General features: G+C 41.8%; 2 long non-coding RNA genes across 4 annotated transcripts; one reads left to right on the forward strand and one right to left on the reverse strand.

The window, feature by feature from the left end:
* Window positions 1-1398: 1398 nt before the first annotated feature.
* On the reverse strand, window positions 1399-4388 carry LOC119031683. Its single transcript, XR_005078672.1, has 5 exons — window positions 4197-4388; window positions 4029-4090; window positions 2420-2479; window positions 2165-2268; window positions 1399-1932 (listed from the first exon to the last, which is right to left on the reverse strand). It is a non-coding gene; the product is annotated as an uncharacterized LOC119031683 (long non-coding RNA).
* Window positions 4389-10192: 5804 nt separating this feature from the next.
* On the forward strand, window positions 10193-11846 carry LOC119031429. Of its 3 annotated transcripts, none has more exons than XR_005078591.1 (3): window positions 10193-10504; window positions 10721-10820; window positions 11008-11846. It is a non-coding gene; the product is annotated as an uncharacterized LOC119031429 (long non-coding RNA). The 3 variants fall into 3 exon arrangements; XR_005078592.1 differs by having other exon boundaries at window positions 11145-11846; XR_005078590.1 differs by having other exon boundaries at window positions 10726-10820.
* The last annotated feature ends 2302 nt before the right edge of the window (window positions 11847-14148 follow it).

Consider the following 14148-nt stretch of genomic DNA (forward strand, 5'->3'; position numbering starts at 1 on the left):
TCCTGTGTGGACAGAACCACAGAGGGGCACCTGCTGCTGGTGAGCTCAGTACCTCCACTGCTGTTACTGGAGCAAGTCCATTCAAAGAGTCACTTCAATAGAAGAACATTACATTAGCAGTGAAGAGGTACACGGTGAACATTAAAGTACTAGTTGTGAAAATATGATACTGGGCTCCTGCTGTAATCATCAAAAACTGAATAAAATGTTTAGAAATGTAATGTTTTGTGTGTGAAATTTTGATCTGCTAATTAAATGAAATGATGTAAAAAGAATAGATTTTACCAAAATGTCCAGCAGTAGAGATACGCAATAATATATAAGTGGAAATACCTTGAAATTTCACTGAAATTGGGTAAAAATACTTGATTTGCATGAGGGGATAAAGGCAAAATATCCAATTAGCTGACTTTATTCTGTGAAATAGAGCAACACTGAGAGTAAGACAAGGTCTGCAGAAATGTGGACTAATAGAAATCGGACATAACGACCTCAAAATGCCTGAACGCCTCTCACCTGACGATTTGATATTAATTTGATGACTAATGTAAGCATGCTAACATCTGCAAGAATATCAAATGCTAACATGATAGTACTAAGCAGATATAACTTTTCCAATGTTTGTCATCTTAGCTAAACATGTTATCAAGCTAAAATCCTAGCTGAACTTGCCTGCATGTTATTTTGCACAGCGTACAGCTGAGGCTGGCGGGACTGTTGTTGGTTCTTGACTAAATGCCTGAAAGATCTAAAGTGTTGGATGGATTGACATAATGATGGCACCAGATGACGAGTGAAGAGATTGCCAAATCATTAGTATTCATCCTCTGGGAACTATGAATGTCTGTGCCAAATGCCATTATAATCTATTTGATATTTAATGACATGTTTCATTCTAGACTGAAAACATACACAAGTTACATAACTGTACCATAATAATCAACATTCAGAATATGTACAAGGCATTTAGTAACATTTCAGCACATTTCTATTGGATAGAATCCAGTTTCTCAAGTGACAGAAAAACGTTCCACAGGTTGAAATGTTCAGCATGTAGTTCTGTTCAAGAGCTTAATACAGATTTACCATCTTATGCTGTAATAAAAAAAACAAAAAAACAACAACATTGCTTTGCATCCTTCTCAAATGGCATTAATAGTAACATGCATTGTCAAAACTTAGGCTTTCTTTCGTTGTCATTCAAATTTCACTTTACAGTGCAATGAGAACAAAATTTTGTTTCCAGTGGCTCAAAAAAAACACAGCAGCAGCATGTATTTACACAAAAAATAAATAATTAAAAAAAGTGTGGACATGAATACTATATAAAAATATACAATATATTGCATGTGTATTTTTTCTATTTCACAGCCAAGTGAGCAGTCCTGAGTGGGTGTAAGTAGGTGTGTGAGGGAGGGTGAAGTTATTGTTATTCAGTGTTTAACAGTCTTATGGAAAGAGGGAAGAAGCTGTGGTGGAACCTGGCTGTTCTGCTGCGAAGGCTGCGGAGCCTCTTTCTGGCAGTCCACCAGCAAAAACAGTCCATGAGGGGGTGTGAGGTGTCACTCCTGATGGCGTGAGCCCTGGTCAGGCAGCGTTTTTTACCAACGTCCTGGATGCGAGGAAGAGAGCTCCTGGTGATTTTCTTCACTGACCTCACCACCCTCTGCAGGGACTTCTGGTCAGAGGCGCTGCAGGCTCCTGACCAGACCCTGATGCAGCTGGTCAGTATAAGCTTTCTATAGTGCCAGCCGTATCCACGGTGCTTATCCACTGCCAAAGTCCAGATATCACTCACTCAGAATGTGCTTTGGCTTTACAAAAGGCATATTCCCACCACTGACCAGGTATTATCACAGCAGACAACCAGACCGGCTCAGCCTCATTTAATTCGCCTGCCTTGCACCTTTTACACCCTACACAGACGTGAGACTGTAGAGGAGGGGGACATCAGAGAAAAGAAGATGAAGCTGCTACTCAACATTGAATATAAATTGAAATGAAGTTAAAATGTTTAAAGACACAGCAGAGGATCCTGAACATGATCCTCCCTACGAGTTACATCATTGTGATTGAGAACCATCGTTTGACATTCTGCAGGATCACCTAAAAACAGTTATTCAAATGAAAATAATTGCACCATGGGTTGTGGAGTTTCTCTCACCTTTCATAGGTCACACAGCTTGAGGTCGTCCCATCGTCAAACAGCCGTTTCTAATAATGTGTTAAGATTCACGGCGATCCTCCCTGCGCCCTGCTGTGAAAATGCTGTTGTAATCCAGACGACATGTTAAACATCCCATAAAACGCTGACCTTTTTCAGAGTTCCCGATCGCTTGACATTTGCAGTGACAAGTAAACTTGTATTGCAGCGATGTTACAGGGCAGGACGTAAAGGAAAAATCGATGTCACACGTACCAGGGCAGCAGGCAACAACCTTGTAGCTCAGCAGTTAAAAAGCAGATCCGCTCAGACATTCTGGCCACAGATCAAATATAAAGAGAGGAAAATATGAGTAAATGGATGGGAGTGATGTGACGGACAGAGTGTGCAAACACGCACGCAATTTACCTGATCACCAAAACATTTTATATGAAAAGATTTGCTTTTATGTCAGGCCGGCAGGGAGAGATGAAAGACCAACCAAATCATAGTTGATCTAATGTGATCTAGCAGCAGGTGCTGTTGTCAGAACTGTTATTAATGTGGTTAATGACTCTGTCAAATCAAGTATCCTAAAAAAATATGTATTAGAAGCAGCTATAATCATTATATTTGTTATAATAATACATCAACATATACTGTGAAAGGAACTGTCCCCTGAATCTGCTTGCTTGAGCTCATATTTTAGATTTCTGGGACAAAACTTCACGGTTTTGGTTCCCTCTCACAGCTCTGGGACTGTTGTGTCTTTAGTTTCAGTTGGCAGCCATTCTCATCGAATAAACTTTAACAATACAGCAGACAGACACAGTTAGTGTCTCGCTGGGGAACACAGTGGAGCGTTTAGCAGCGAAGAACCAGACATTTTCCTCAGGAGCTGGTGGAGACCAAAAACAGAGCTAAATACAAGCAAGTGAATTTTTGACAGCTGTTAGCCAGGTGGACAGAGACGCGACTCAAACTGAATGCTCATGTTCGCTCAAAGCTGTCTGATGTGTACAAAGGCAGCTGTTTGCTAACTTAACTTAGCTGAGTCAACAATTGAACTTAAGATTTGAGCTTTAGAGGATCTGCTGCATTGATCTTCTTAGCCACACTCACGGTGTTGCTCTTACGATGGAATATCAGTTTTTCTGTAGGCCGGTCCGTCATCTAGACTCAATTTCTTTAGTATTTAATGGATATCTATGAAACGTGACTATTCCTGTATAACCGCACGTCACAGTTCTCATCCAGATGATGATGCCACCAGATTCTGTAAATGCATTTGTAGTATTCAGATGACTTCAAGTGACTTTTCTTTGCACCGCAGTGACGCTGACAGTTTCACTTTACAATTTAATGTCTCAACAACTATTGGATGGGTTGCCAGAAAACATATCATGAAATAAAATAACTTGATGTGACCCAGACTGATGTAACCAACATGACTGTGCTATATGTTGCTTCCAAATCAACTGCTTGAAAACCAATACCTCTTCCAACTGACTGTTTAATTGGTCAAAATTCAATCATTCAGTGCATTCTAACAATGTGAGATGGTTCAAATTCATTTGTTTTTTAATACAGAGGAACCAAGTTGCCTTCTGAAGAAATTGTAATGTAAACTGTCTCTGCTGTCAAAGTTCCATACCGTGTACAGACACCCCGCCCGAGGGAGTGTGTGTTGGTGTATCACCCTCCTTATTTATGTCCACAATATTAAGCCTCTGTGGAAGCACTGAAAGGATTTCCCTGCAGCTAACATTCAGTCAGTGCCCTCTTCCAAAAGCCCAAACTGTAAAGATTTCTTTGACCGTTAACGCAGTGTTTCAGGGAAGATTTTCTCTTAAAAGCTGCACCTTACACCCAACAATATACCAACCTCAGAACCGCTGCATGTCCCTATGGGCTATCGATTCATCAAAGTGGCTGCAAACAGGGGAACTGGTAAAATAAAAAAAAATTTAAAAAAAAAGAAGATGAAAAAGAAGAAGAGGGTCCAAAGAACCTTTTGATCTTAGAAAAAGTGAATGAGAAGTGACTCCCCTACCCCGAGGCAGCAATTTTGACCAGTCAGGTTGCTTCAGTGAATCTAAGCTGCCGCTGGTGGACGGCATGTCCCGGAAAAAAGAATGAATAGATCGCCTGCAAGAAAAAAAATAAAGAATTAAAATCTGTTTTTTTTTTTCTTTTCAGATTAGTGCTATTATGTTAACAATAGATGTAATAAAGTCTGTCATGGATTTACAAGGGTACAGTGTGTGTGTGTGTGTGTGTGCCAAAGTGCTCCTGAAAAAGGACCATGCTTGCTTCTTTCCTCCCAGGAGGAATTTAGAAAATACCCCCCAAATCCACTCTGTTATGAGATTTCTGAACACACGCGTCGAGCAGCTCCTGCCTGGCGGGAGGCTGCCGTCCCCCTGGGACGAAGAAGAAAAGGTTCGCCTCCTGTCGGCGCTCCGCAACAGCTGCTGCGGTTGACCTTCGGGCCTTGATCAAAGAGGCCTGCCTTGTCTGGTGTTAATATCAAATGATGAACATTCAGCTCCCGCGCTGCCCTTTATTTGGCTGCCAAACAGACAGCAGGAACACATCAGCCGGCCCTGATCGGTATTCACAGATGCTTGTATAAATGATTATGAGGCTGCTAGATGCTGCCGGACAGTAAAGACAAGACTGGCTTCTTTCATTACTTTTAAAAGGAGCATGCCAGTGTTTTTGAATGCTTTCTCCTTTTTTTTACAAGAAGTCACGCTCGATGCACTGAATGTTTTCTTTCAGGCCTTTTTCACCACAGCTTGAAAATCAGATCTACAGAAACTTGAAAATGGCAAGTCTTTCTGAGCCATTTAGTTAATTAAGATTGTTATTTCAGTATGCTTTCACTAAGCGGAGCCCCACTGAGTCCCATCACCTCCGAAGTGAAGAGTGAACAATTTCCAGATTTGCACAGTGTCACAGGGAAAGTGACTATTATGAGATATGTGAAAGCAAAAGCTATCAGACATCACAGAGACTGATTCAACCGGAAAATGCTTCTCCTGCGATGGATTTCCGATGGAGCAGGACAAACAATCAATCAATGGCGCATACTTCACAGCGTTTGCACATGTTTGCAAACACACACACACACACACACACACACACACACACACACACACACACACACACACACACATTAAAGTCAGCCATATGTTCGCACTCTTCAGCCAATCAATGTGTCTGTCTGATCAATCGTGACAGGAGCACAACAGCACTGGTGGTCATAAAAGATCTCTTTTTTTCACACTTGCAGCTGCAGCTAAGTGTAAAACAGGAGATGCAATAACGTATGAAACACTCAAATACACACTGCAGCAGCCAGAAAGAAACAGCGCTCGCCTTCCCTCTCTGCAGTTATATCCCTCACCTTCTGATTATTGGCTGATTGGTGCAGCGCATCTTTCAAACATGCAGATTCCGCTCTGAGAGCAGAATCTTTCTTTTATTTATCACGTAATTTGAACTCTCTCCATGTGCTCTTGGCTGTTGTAACAGCTCACACACTCCAGAAAATCTGTTCCGGTTGTGTTTAAAGTGAATCGGGTGTTGGCTGTCCTCCACTGAAGTGGAAGTTAGGCTCTTCCCATGAACCTTTGATACCCTGCGACTAGCTCTCTCTGTTTCCATGAATAAACCAATTAACAGATATTTTCATGTTCACAGGTCGAGCGGTGTGCCAGAAAATGGGATGAAACAGACGAAGACGTCTGCTCCCACCCCTCCCTCCTGCTGAGCGCGATGGTACCCAGAGTACTAGTACAAGAAAATTAGATCTCAGTTCTAATAACAAGTTCTGCACAGCTCCACATTTTAGTCTGTTTTTGCATTCAACGTCCTAATACACCTTTAATGCCCTGGGAGTCTCGAGTTTGCGCAGGCAGCAAAGATGCAAGAACATGTTTTATCTAGCAGGATATGAAGCAGGTTTCTCATTAGCAGAGTAAGAACGTAGCTCACATGCTGTTCAGGAAGTTAAAGGTGCATTTGAACAACGGTGGTAAACAAGCCAAAGTTTATCCAAAAAAACACTTCACATTGAGACTGTTTAAGTGTTTGCCTCATAAGGCAGTTTGGTTTGGGATCATGAGAATCCATCTTGTTAGACTTCAAGCTGTGATTCATGTGAGTCAGTGACATTTTTGTTGATCATTTTCACTGTTTGCTTAAATTTTCTCTCTCCTAAAAACTTGGCTAGTTTGAGGATTTATTAACAGCTTGTCAGATCATCTTAAGGTCGTGCCTAATGTACCATTTGAGTGGTTGCTGTTGTGTACAGTGTTACCCTAACTGATGGAAATGCGGCCAAAGCCAGTTTCTACTTTAGCTGCCATTGGGCCCTTGTGATAAAAATCATTTACAGCCACCCAGTGTAGTATGGATGCTTCACACATCCACTGTCCTCGCTTCATCTCTGAAGTGACCCACTCTCCATCAGCCTTATGTCATTTCAACAGGGATTTGAAAACGGGAACCTTACTAATTTTACCAGTTCGTTTATTACAGCAAAACAGCTGAATTTCAGGGCCTAAAAAGACCAAATTCATCTTAACACCCAGTGAAGGGTTAATATATCCAGTGTCAGAGTGAGTCATGTACCACTTATTTAAGTTATTTCCCTCCGCGCAGAGGTCTTCATCACGGCAGCTGATGATCATCTCCAGATAAGATTTGATGTCACTTTCTCTGCGTTTAACATTAATTTAAATTTCCTTCCTTATCATGTCTGCTTCCGTATTAAAAAATCCACTTAACAAGTTCAGAGTCCCACTTTTCATTACAAGATAGCCCACTCGCTCCCCTGCTTTCATCACCTCACGGTCCCATTAGTATGTGGGCCTCGTCCGGCTCTTCATCCATGCGTCATTAGCAGACATGATGTGCAATTTCCTTGGCTGTGGGCACATCCAGCGTTTTTAGGGTTCATACGTCTGGCATGTATTTATGTGTGCAAGTCGTTCCGTTGTGAGCAGCTGCCTCAGATCAATCGCAGCCTATCTGCAGATTAGAAAACCAAGTCATTACTGCGGCCGAATTCCTTTCATGTCAGTCACCATTATGTGGAAATGTAATCCCACAACCCAAAATGAAAATCTGAATCGTGTTTTATATTACAGCTCCAGCAGAGAGAGAGAGAGGTGCCATGGAGAACATGAAGATTTATACGTATGCTACGCTCAGTGCCGTGCATCCATTTTGGACCAAACTCATCACCCAAAGCTCATCATTCAGCCCCTCGTACAGGAGTTTTAAGATGTGAAATGTTAATCTTTATATCCAGTGATGATACATCTTAACTATAACTTAAGGGCAACTTTATTTATATCTTTTATTTTAAAACATTCAGGCCAGCAAGAGTTCATTGTCATTGCTTACTGTATCCATTTTTGGGAGGAAAAAATGCATTAGTTAGACTTCACTTAGTGTTTCCCCAAGTCAAAGCAGCATCAATTAGTCAAAACTGTGGGCTTTTAAAAGTGCATCACTTGTTTCAGTTTAGCTCCTGAGTCAATGTGAAACTGTCACAGTATTTTCAATTATTAATGTAACGTCTCAATTTGGAACAAAGTTCTTTGACAGTGGTGGTGCTGAATCACTGCGTTAAAAACCTGTGATTGTTGCAGGTTTGTTGAATTATTAAGTGACCTTTCTGTAATGAAATGGGCGATGCATAATCTCGATGGCAGACAAAATACGATCGTGCATGCATACTCACTAACACAAATCACTGACTGTGCACGATGTTATTTCTTCTCAGGGTAGTCAAATGCTTTATAGCAACACATTGCAGGTTGGCTGGGAGCTACACAAGCAACACACAGTATCTCCCTAGAACTGAATTTATTGAAACCACCTACAAAGCAGCCTTATTTGAAACTCTGCATGGGATCATTTCTCAGGAAGGAGCAGCTGCTCTGCAGTGAGAAATGAACTCATTGGCCAATTTAACCTGTAAAACTTAAACTGTAAGTCCCAGAGGATGTTCTACCCCCACAGATATTCATAAGAAAGGGCAAAAGATTTCAAGGCTTCACATCCATGAGGTCGATATACTTTGGGTTTTTTTGTCATCCATGTCTGCAGGGTTAGAATGAGGCAGCTCAGCAAGAGAAAGAAACCATCAGCACACAGATCGGCCACTGACAGGTGAAGTGAATAACACTGATTAGCTCATTAAAATCTTCTGCTGGAGACCATGTGTCCTGGCATTCATGTGGATGCCACGCATGAGTGAGTGTAGCTGAAGTTTCCCCGCAGAACATTACATTGCAAGGAGACGATTGATGTTATTTACTTGGCAGATCAGTGCACTTGCTGTTTAAGCCGCTACATACCCAAACCCCACTGTCACAGGTGTTTTCACCAATGATGCCTGATTAGACCTCTTCTTAAGACTTTGTACGAGCTGGGTTTGATTGACGGTTCCCTTACTGTCACTTTTTGGTTGCAGCTGATACAGTTTATTATTTTGTGAGATCATGAAGTTCACAACATAGCAACAAGATCAACTTGCCATGAAGGTCTAATCACCCAGATTAATTTGAAACACCTGTGCTAGTGTGTTAACAAAACTAAACATGGCAAAACAGGATAAGTCTCCATTGTGTCCATTGATTAGCCTTATAAACTACTCCTACTGTTCTTGTGCTGGACCTTCATGATGGGAGGAGTTGGCTTTAGAATAAGCAGTCTGCTCTATGGATTTGTTGCCCATTGATTGACGCATTCATGACTGCTGCTTTCAAATGGATCAAAGCCTTTTGGGGGAATTTATCACAAGAATCAATACAAAAAATGGATGCTGTAAAATCGTTTCTGTTCCCTTTTCAAAGCTGGTATACTGCACACTATAATATCAACTCAACTGCCAGTTATTTAGGTACACCGACTGCAATACTAAGCACTGATTAACAACTCCTTACAATGCAATATTCTGCTGGGAAACCTTGAGTCCTGGTATTCATGTGGATGCACACCACCCACCCAAATACCAAGTTGACCCTCTTTATTTCAAAAATGGCTCAAGAACATCCCAAGGAATGTGGAGGCCATGCAGGACTCAGCTCTGACCCATTAAGCCTCAGACAAATTGACCTCTTGGGTGTCCTGTGGTGTCTGGCACCAGGGCTGGTGGTTCTTTGAGTCTTGACGGTTGTGAGGTTGTCTCGGTTGTGAGGGGGTTTACTTGCTCTGGAGGTCAACAGAACAATGCTTTGTAATGAAATCTTTACTGTTTCTTCACTTCACCTGTAAGTCCTTTGAATGTTATGGTTCATCAGTGTAAAGAGAAGTGTTGATTCTGAACTGAGCGATCAGTATCCTGTGGTGCTGTCTGTTATTAACCATTCTATTGTAGTCTTCCAGTTTTCTGAATATCATAATATCCTGACGGAACAAGAAAAAAAAAAAAAAGATTATTGGCATATTGGAATGTAAGCCAGATTCCCATGCAAAGCAACAGGTATAAGTATTTCCTTTTAGAAAGCAGCTCTACTTGCAAAAAATGTCTGCTGAAACTCAAACGATGTGTCTCTGGTTCCTGTCAGTGAAGGTTTTTAACTTGGCGTGCGTCATATTCAGGAAGTCTCCTCATCTGACAAAATGACATGTCAGGATGGAGTAACACAAGGCCGGAGAGTGACTCCGAACATGAAGAGTGTTTAAAGGAAGAGATGGAGAGTGGCTGCAGGATGATTAATATGACAGCACTCTTCTCCGTCTTTCCATTTATTGCTGTTGCTCAGCTCGGAGCAGGAGTTATTTATGAAAAGTGTGTTATAGTGTCGGACTAAAATAAGTTAATAATACGTACGTTTACGCAGACAGACCAAAAGTGTGTTTATTAACTGTCCAGTGAAACAAACAGATATGTGTTAGACTGTTCTTTGCATTTAATGTTACAATATCTGTAATCAGCTGACTTGTAGAAGAGAAGTTATTAAGAAAAAGAAGAATATTCTTTGATTTTACAACAGAAGAATTTTGAAACCTGCAGTAATTTTTCCAGGCACATTCAGATTACAAGTCATTCAGTTGCCTTTGTTGCCGGATCAGATTCCTCATCGTTGCCCCCCTGACGGGACCGACGCTGTACTCACAATGATTTCACAACTACACTTTCAAGTGTCAGGAATCAAACTGCGGGCCGTGGTGGACTCCACGTCTGGATTTTCATATTGAATTATCCGCTCTGGTGGAACGGCGACCTTCGCTCTGTGTGCGGATCGAAGCTCTTCTTGATTCGTCTCTCCTGCCGAGAGCCCTGAGGGACCTCATCTGGTTAAACATAGCTGGGTTCACGCAGGAATAAAGGCTAAGGTTAGCTTTGATGGCACATCTAATTTCTCCGTGCAGCAGTCAGCACTTTCAGAGCTGGGGGGAAAATGAATTGTGGCACGTGTTGCTCACCCTGCCTGAGTTGAAACGACAGCTCTGTCATTTATCACAGGAGCCTCAGCAGGAAGTGCTGAGCTCTCCGTGGGTAGATGAATAAACTGTACAGAAATAACCCCCCTTTTATCTTTGCTTTGTTAGTATAGAAAGAACATCAGTTAATTCAGCATATAGAGGAAACACTTTGTAGAGACAAGTGAAACAACTGAGACTGAGCCCTGAACAGCGGAGCTTCCTTACAGTATGTGCAAATGGAATTCTTTAATTAATTAGTCAGTGGTGAAGTATTTCTCCTCCATTATATCAAGCTTAACATAGAAAGATGAGAAAGTGATTCATGCTAAAATCTTAAAAAGTACTTTCAATTAACTTAAATTTAAAAAGTGTACTGGGTTTGATTTCTTTCTGACTCTTTTTATGTTTTTCAGTCATTCTTCTGAAGTTTTAATGTGAACTTGATGAGCCGACAGTATTAGATTTGATCTGTTTGAGTCCTGGGGCCGTCTTCCCTGTCCACCAAGTCTGCTGCAACTGATGTTCTCCACTCCCTGCTGTTCTCCCCCAGGTTGTCGCAGGGAAAGTTTCATAGCTACAGAGACACAGAGCGTCCCTGTAATCAAAGTGATGATGGAAGAAGTACCACCTTTACTTTGGGTAAAATTTACTCAAAGTCCTGAACCAACCAGAGTTTCTTCCTGTGTAACTGTCAATGTTACAGGGGTGTGGTAAATGGCTGTTCATAATCCATTACAATCGAAACCAGACAGCCTTTAAAGTTGGATAGGATAGCAAAAGCACGTATATAAGCAGGTATGGTGATAGCTGTCGCCCACACAAGAGTTTGTCAAGGGTATTGAAGATCTGCAGAGTTTATTCATGGTTAAACTGTAACCTGCATGATTCGTTTACCACCGCCAGACACGTTTCCCTCTGATTCAGTGCCAGTGTTTCTATTTCAGTTGTAAAGTGACTGACGATCTTGTTTATCAAATCCTAAATAATCTGTCTATGAAAAACACAGCACCTCAACCTGAAGCGAACAGGAACTGTCAAAACATGGAGCAACCAAAACCAGAAACGCTGACACCTTGCAACAGCTTACAGTTCTGCCTCCACAAGACAAACTTCACTTCCTCACACCTCAACACTCAGCTCAGGTGCACCGCCGTTGCCCCCACAAACTCAAACCTAGCAAGGTTAGCTGTCAAGCAGCTGAACAGACGTGCTCAACATGAGGTTTCTAAACACAAATACAAGTCATAAAGTCCCTGAGAATCTTTATTAAGAGCAGCTGAAAAATCTCAGGCAGTAAAAGATGCCAAGACTTTCTTATGACAAGTAGTAACCATTGTTAAGCTCTATGTAATTCCTTCTGTGTATGAGGTGTGATGTGTTATGGGATGCTGTCTAGCAGGAAGGTGAAGACAGATTCTTGATGGACAGTGACGTGTCTTTGGTCGTCAACTCTTGAACTGTATGTGTTTGCCAGTATGCACACACACACACAAAAAAAAAACATGCTGGAGGGAAATCAGAATAAAAAATTCTGAAGTCAGGCTGAATGTAAGTTCATGTTTGTTTCCACTTCTTTCTTTATGACAGTTACATAATTTATGAACATGCCCCTCAGGGACACCGTCCAAGCAGCAAGGAGGACAACATCGTGAAGTCACAAGACTCGGTCATGTCTTGTGAAAAAAATAAATAACTGGTCCCTCCAGAGGTTAGCAGGAAATAAAGATGCTAATAGTGGTCTGAGAACTGTTTTGTCAAGTTCTGTTAAAAAGGGCACTATTCAAATGATGCTGTGTATTAAAGCACACTGTGTATGCAGTCGTGATGCAGAAATGAGGACAGCTCCATGCACTGGGTCCTACTGTAACTGTCAGCTAACAAGCTCAGGGTCAGTCCGGCTACAGACCCCGGAGCCTGACAAATGCAGAATTTAAAATCAGCTCCAGGCTTTTACATGAACCAGGAATACATAATGTCCTGTGTGTGTGTGTGTGTGTGTGTGTGTGTGTGTTTGATCATGTGTCTATCCATGTAATCACATTCCACTTATTATCACTTAATAATGGGGAAGTTCACACCAGTGTGAATCTATATGGCGTACAGCTACATGTGCCCTGAAGACAAATTAAATCACTTTTTTTTTTTCCAATGTGTGTGTGTGTGTGTGAGCGTTGAAAGGGCAGCTCGAGGTTGAGCGAGCTCAGTAACGGAGGCGTTGGCAAGCGGGTCGGTGCATGCAGAGGCTGTATGTGATGAATGGGGTTTACCAGGCCAGAAGACAAGGGCTGCAGCCAAGTGACATGAGATGCGGAACATGGATTTATCTACAGCAACAGAAAAATCAATTAAACCTCACCAGTGTGTGTGTGTGTGTGTGTGTGTGTGTGTGTGTGTGTGTGTGTGTGCGCCTCTGCCTGTGTGTGTGTTTGTGTGACAGACGGAGACAGAGAGTTAAAGTCGTCCTAAAAGTCATTTTACCCCGAACTTTTCATCCAGCGCCGAATCCGTTAGACTCTGATCAGAAGAACCAGACCCGCAGGAGCCAAGTGTGCATTTGCATTTAAGGATTTGAATCTGTATTGACCTACTTAGAGCGCCAGATGGGTGGGCTGCAGACAGTACAGAACCACAGACACAGAGATTGATATCAGAGCCAATCTGCCTGTCACATATTGGGTGAGGTGACCAACGGTCCCAAAAATACTGGAGCAATCTGTTTAAAGTGGACACGCTGACGGATAATTTACCTCCCTAATAATCAGACAATCAGGAGGGGAAGGTTCACCGTGAGGCCGCTGCTCTCCACACACCAAGGATACACAGGAGGAAGATTGCACTTTACCCCTGTTTGCCTGAACACAATAAAAAAAACAACAACAACTTTAAAACAACTATTATAGCACTTAGCTGGAGAGAAAGTGTAAAGAACCTGAAATGAATTTGCACACTGAACAACCACAAACCTGCGATTGCCAATCTTTTTTTCTGGGCAAAGAAAAGTCAAGCTGAAAGAATGTTCTTCCCAATCGCAGCACTCTCAGCATTAAATAATACAAGTCAGACCCACTTTTACATTCGCCTTATCAAAATGAATTGTTATTTTATTTCTCTGGGTTCATTGAGCGCAGCATCGTCGTCTGTTAGCTGACTGTTGTTAGATTGGGTTATTGTGTTTGGATGTGCCCTCCACACTCAGCTGGTAGATTCTCATGCAATCATTTTTCAGTCAATACAGACACAGTGGTGGAGGTGTGAGAAGTTTACTTTTCAAAGATTAAAAAAAAAAAAAAAATGCTGATTTAAGACTTAAGTTACCTTCCAACATTTTCTACTGCCGCGGTGCAGCGCTGCCTCTTTAGTTTCATACCTTATTGTGTACATGATGCAGAGGTGGGAGACTCCATACTTGACTTTGACTTTGTGTTCATGACTTTCGATGGATCACTTGAAAGGACTTGACTTGAAAGAATTCACATTATGTTTCTGAAACTTGACGATTTCTAGAGCCATGTGCGCAAACCTGGCAACTTCCCTGGACGCAGCACACCGGTAGA

This window comes from Acanthopagrus latus, chromosome 13 (genome assembly GCF_904848185.1).
Source record: "Acanthopagrus latus isolate v.2019 chromosome 13, fAcaLat1.1, whole genome shotgun sequence".
NCBI classification, from domain to species: Eukaryota; Metazoa; Chordata; class Actinopteri; order Spariformes; family Sparidae; genus Acanthopagrus; species Acanthopagrus latus.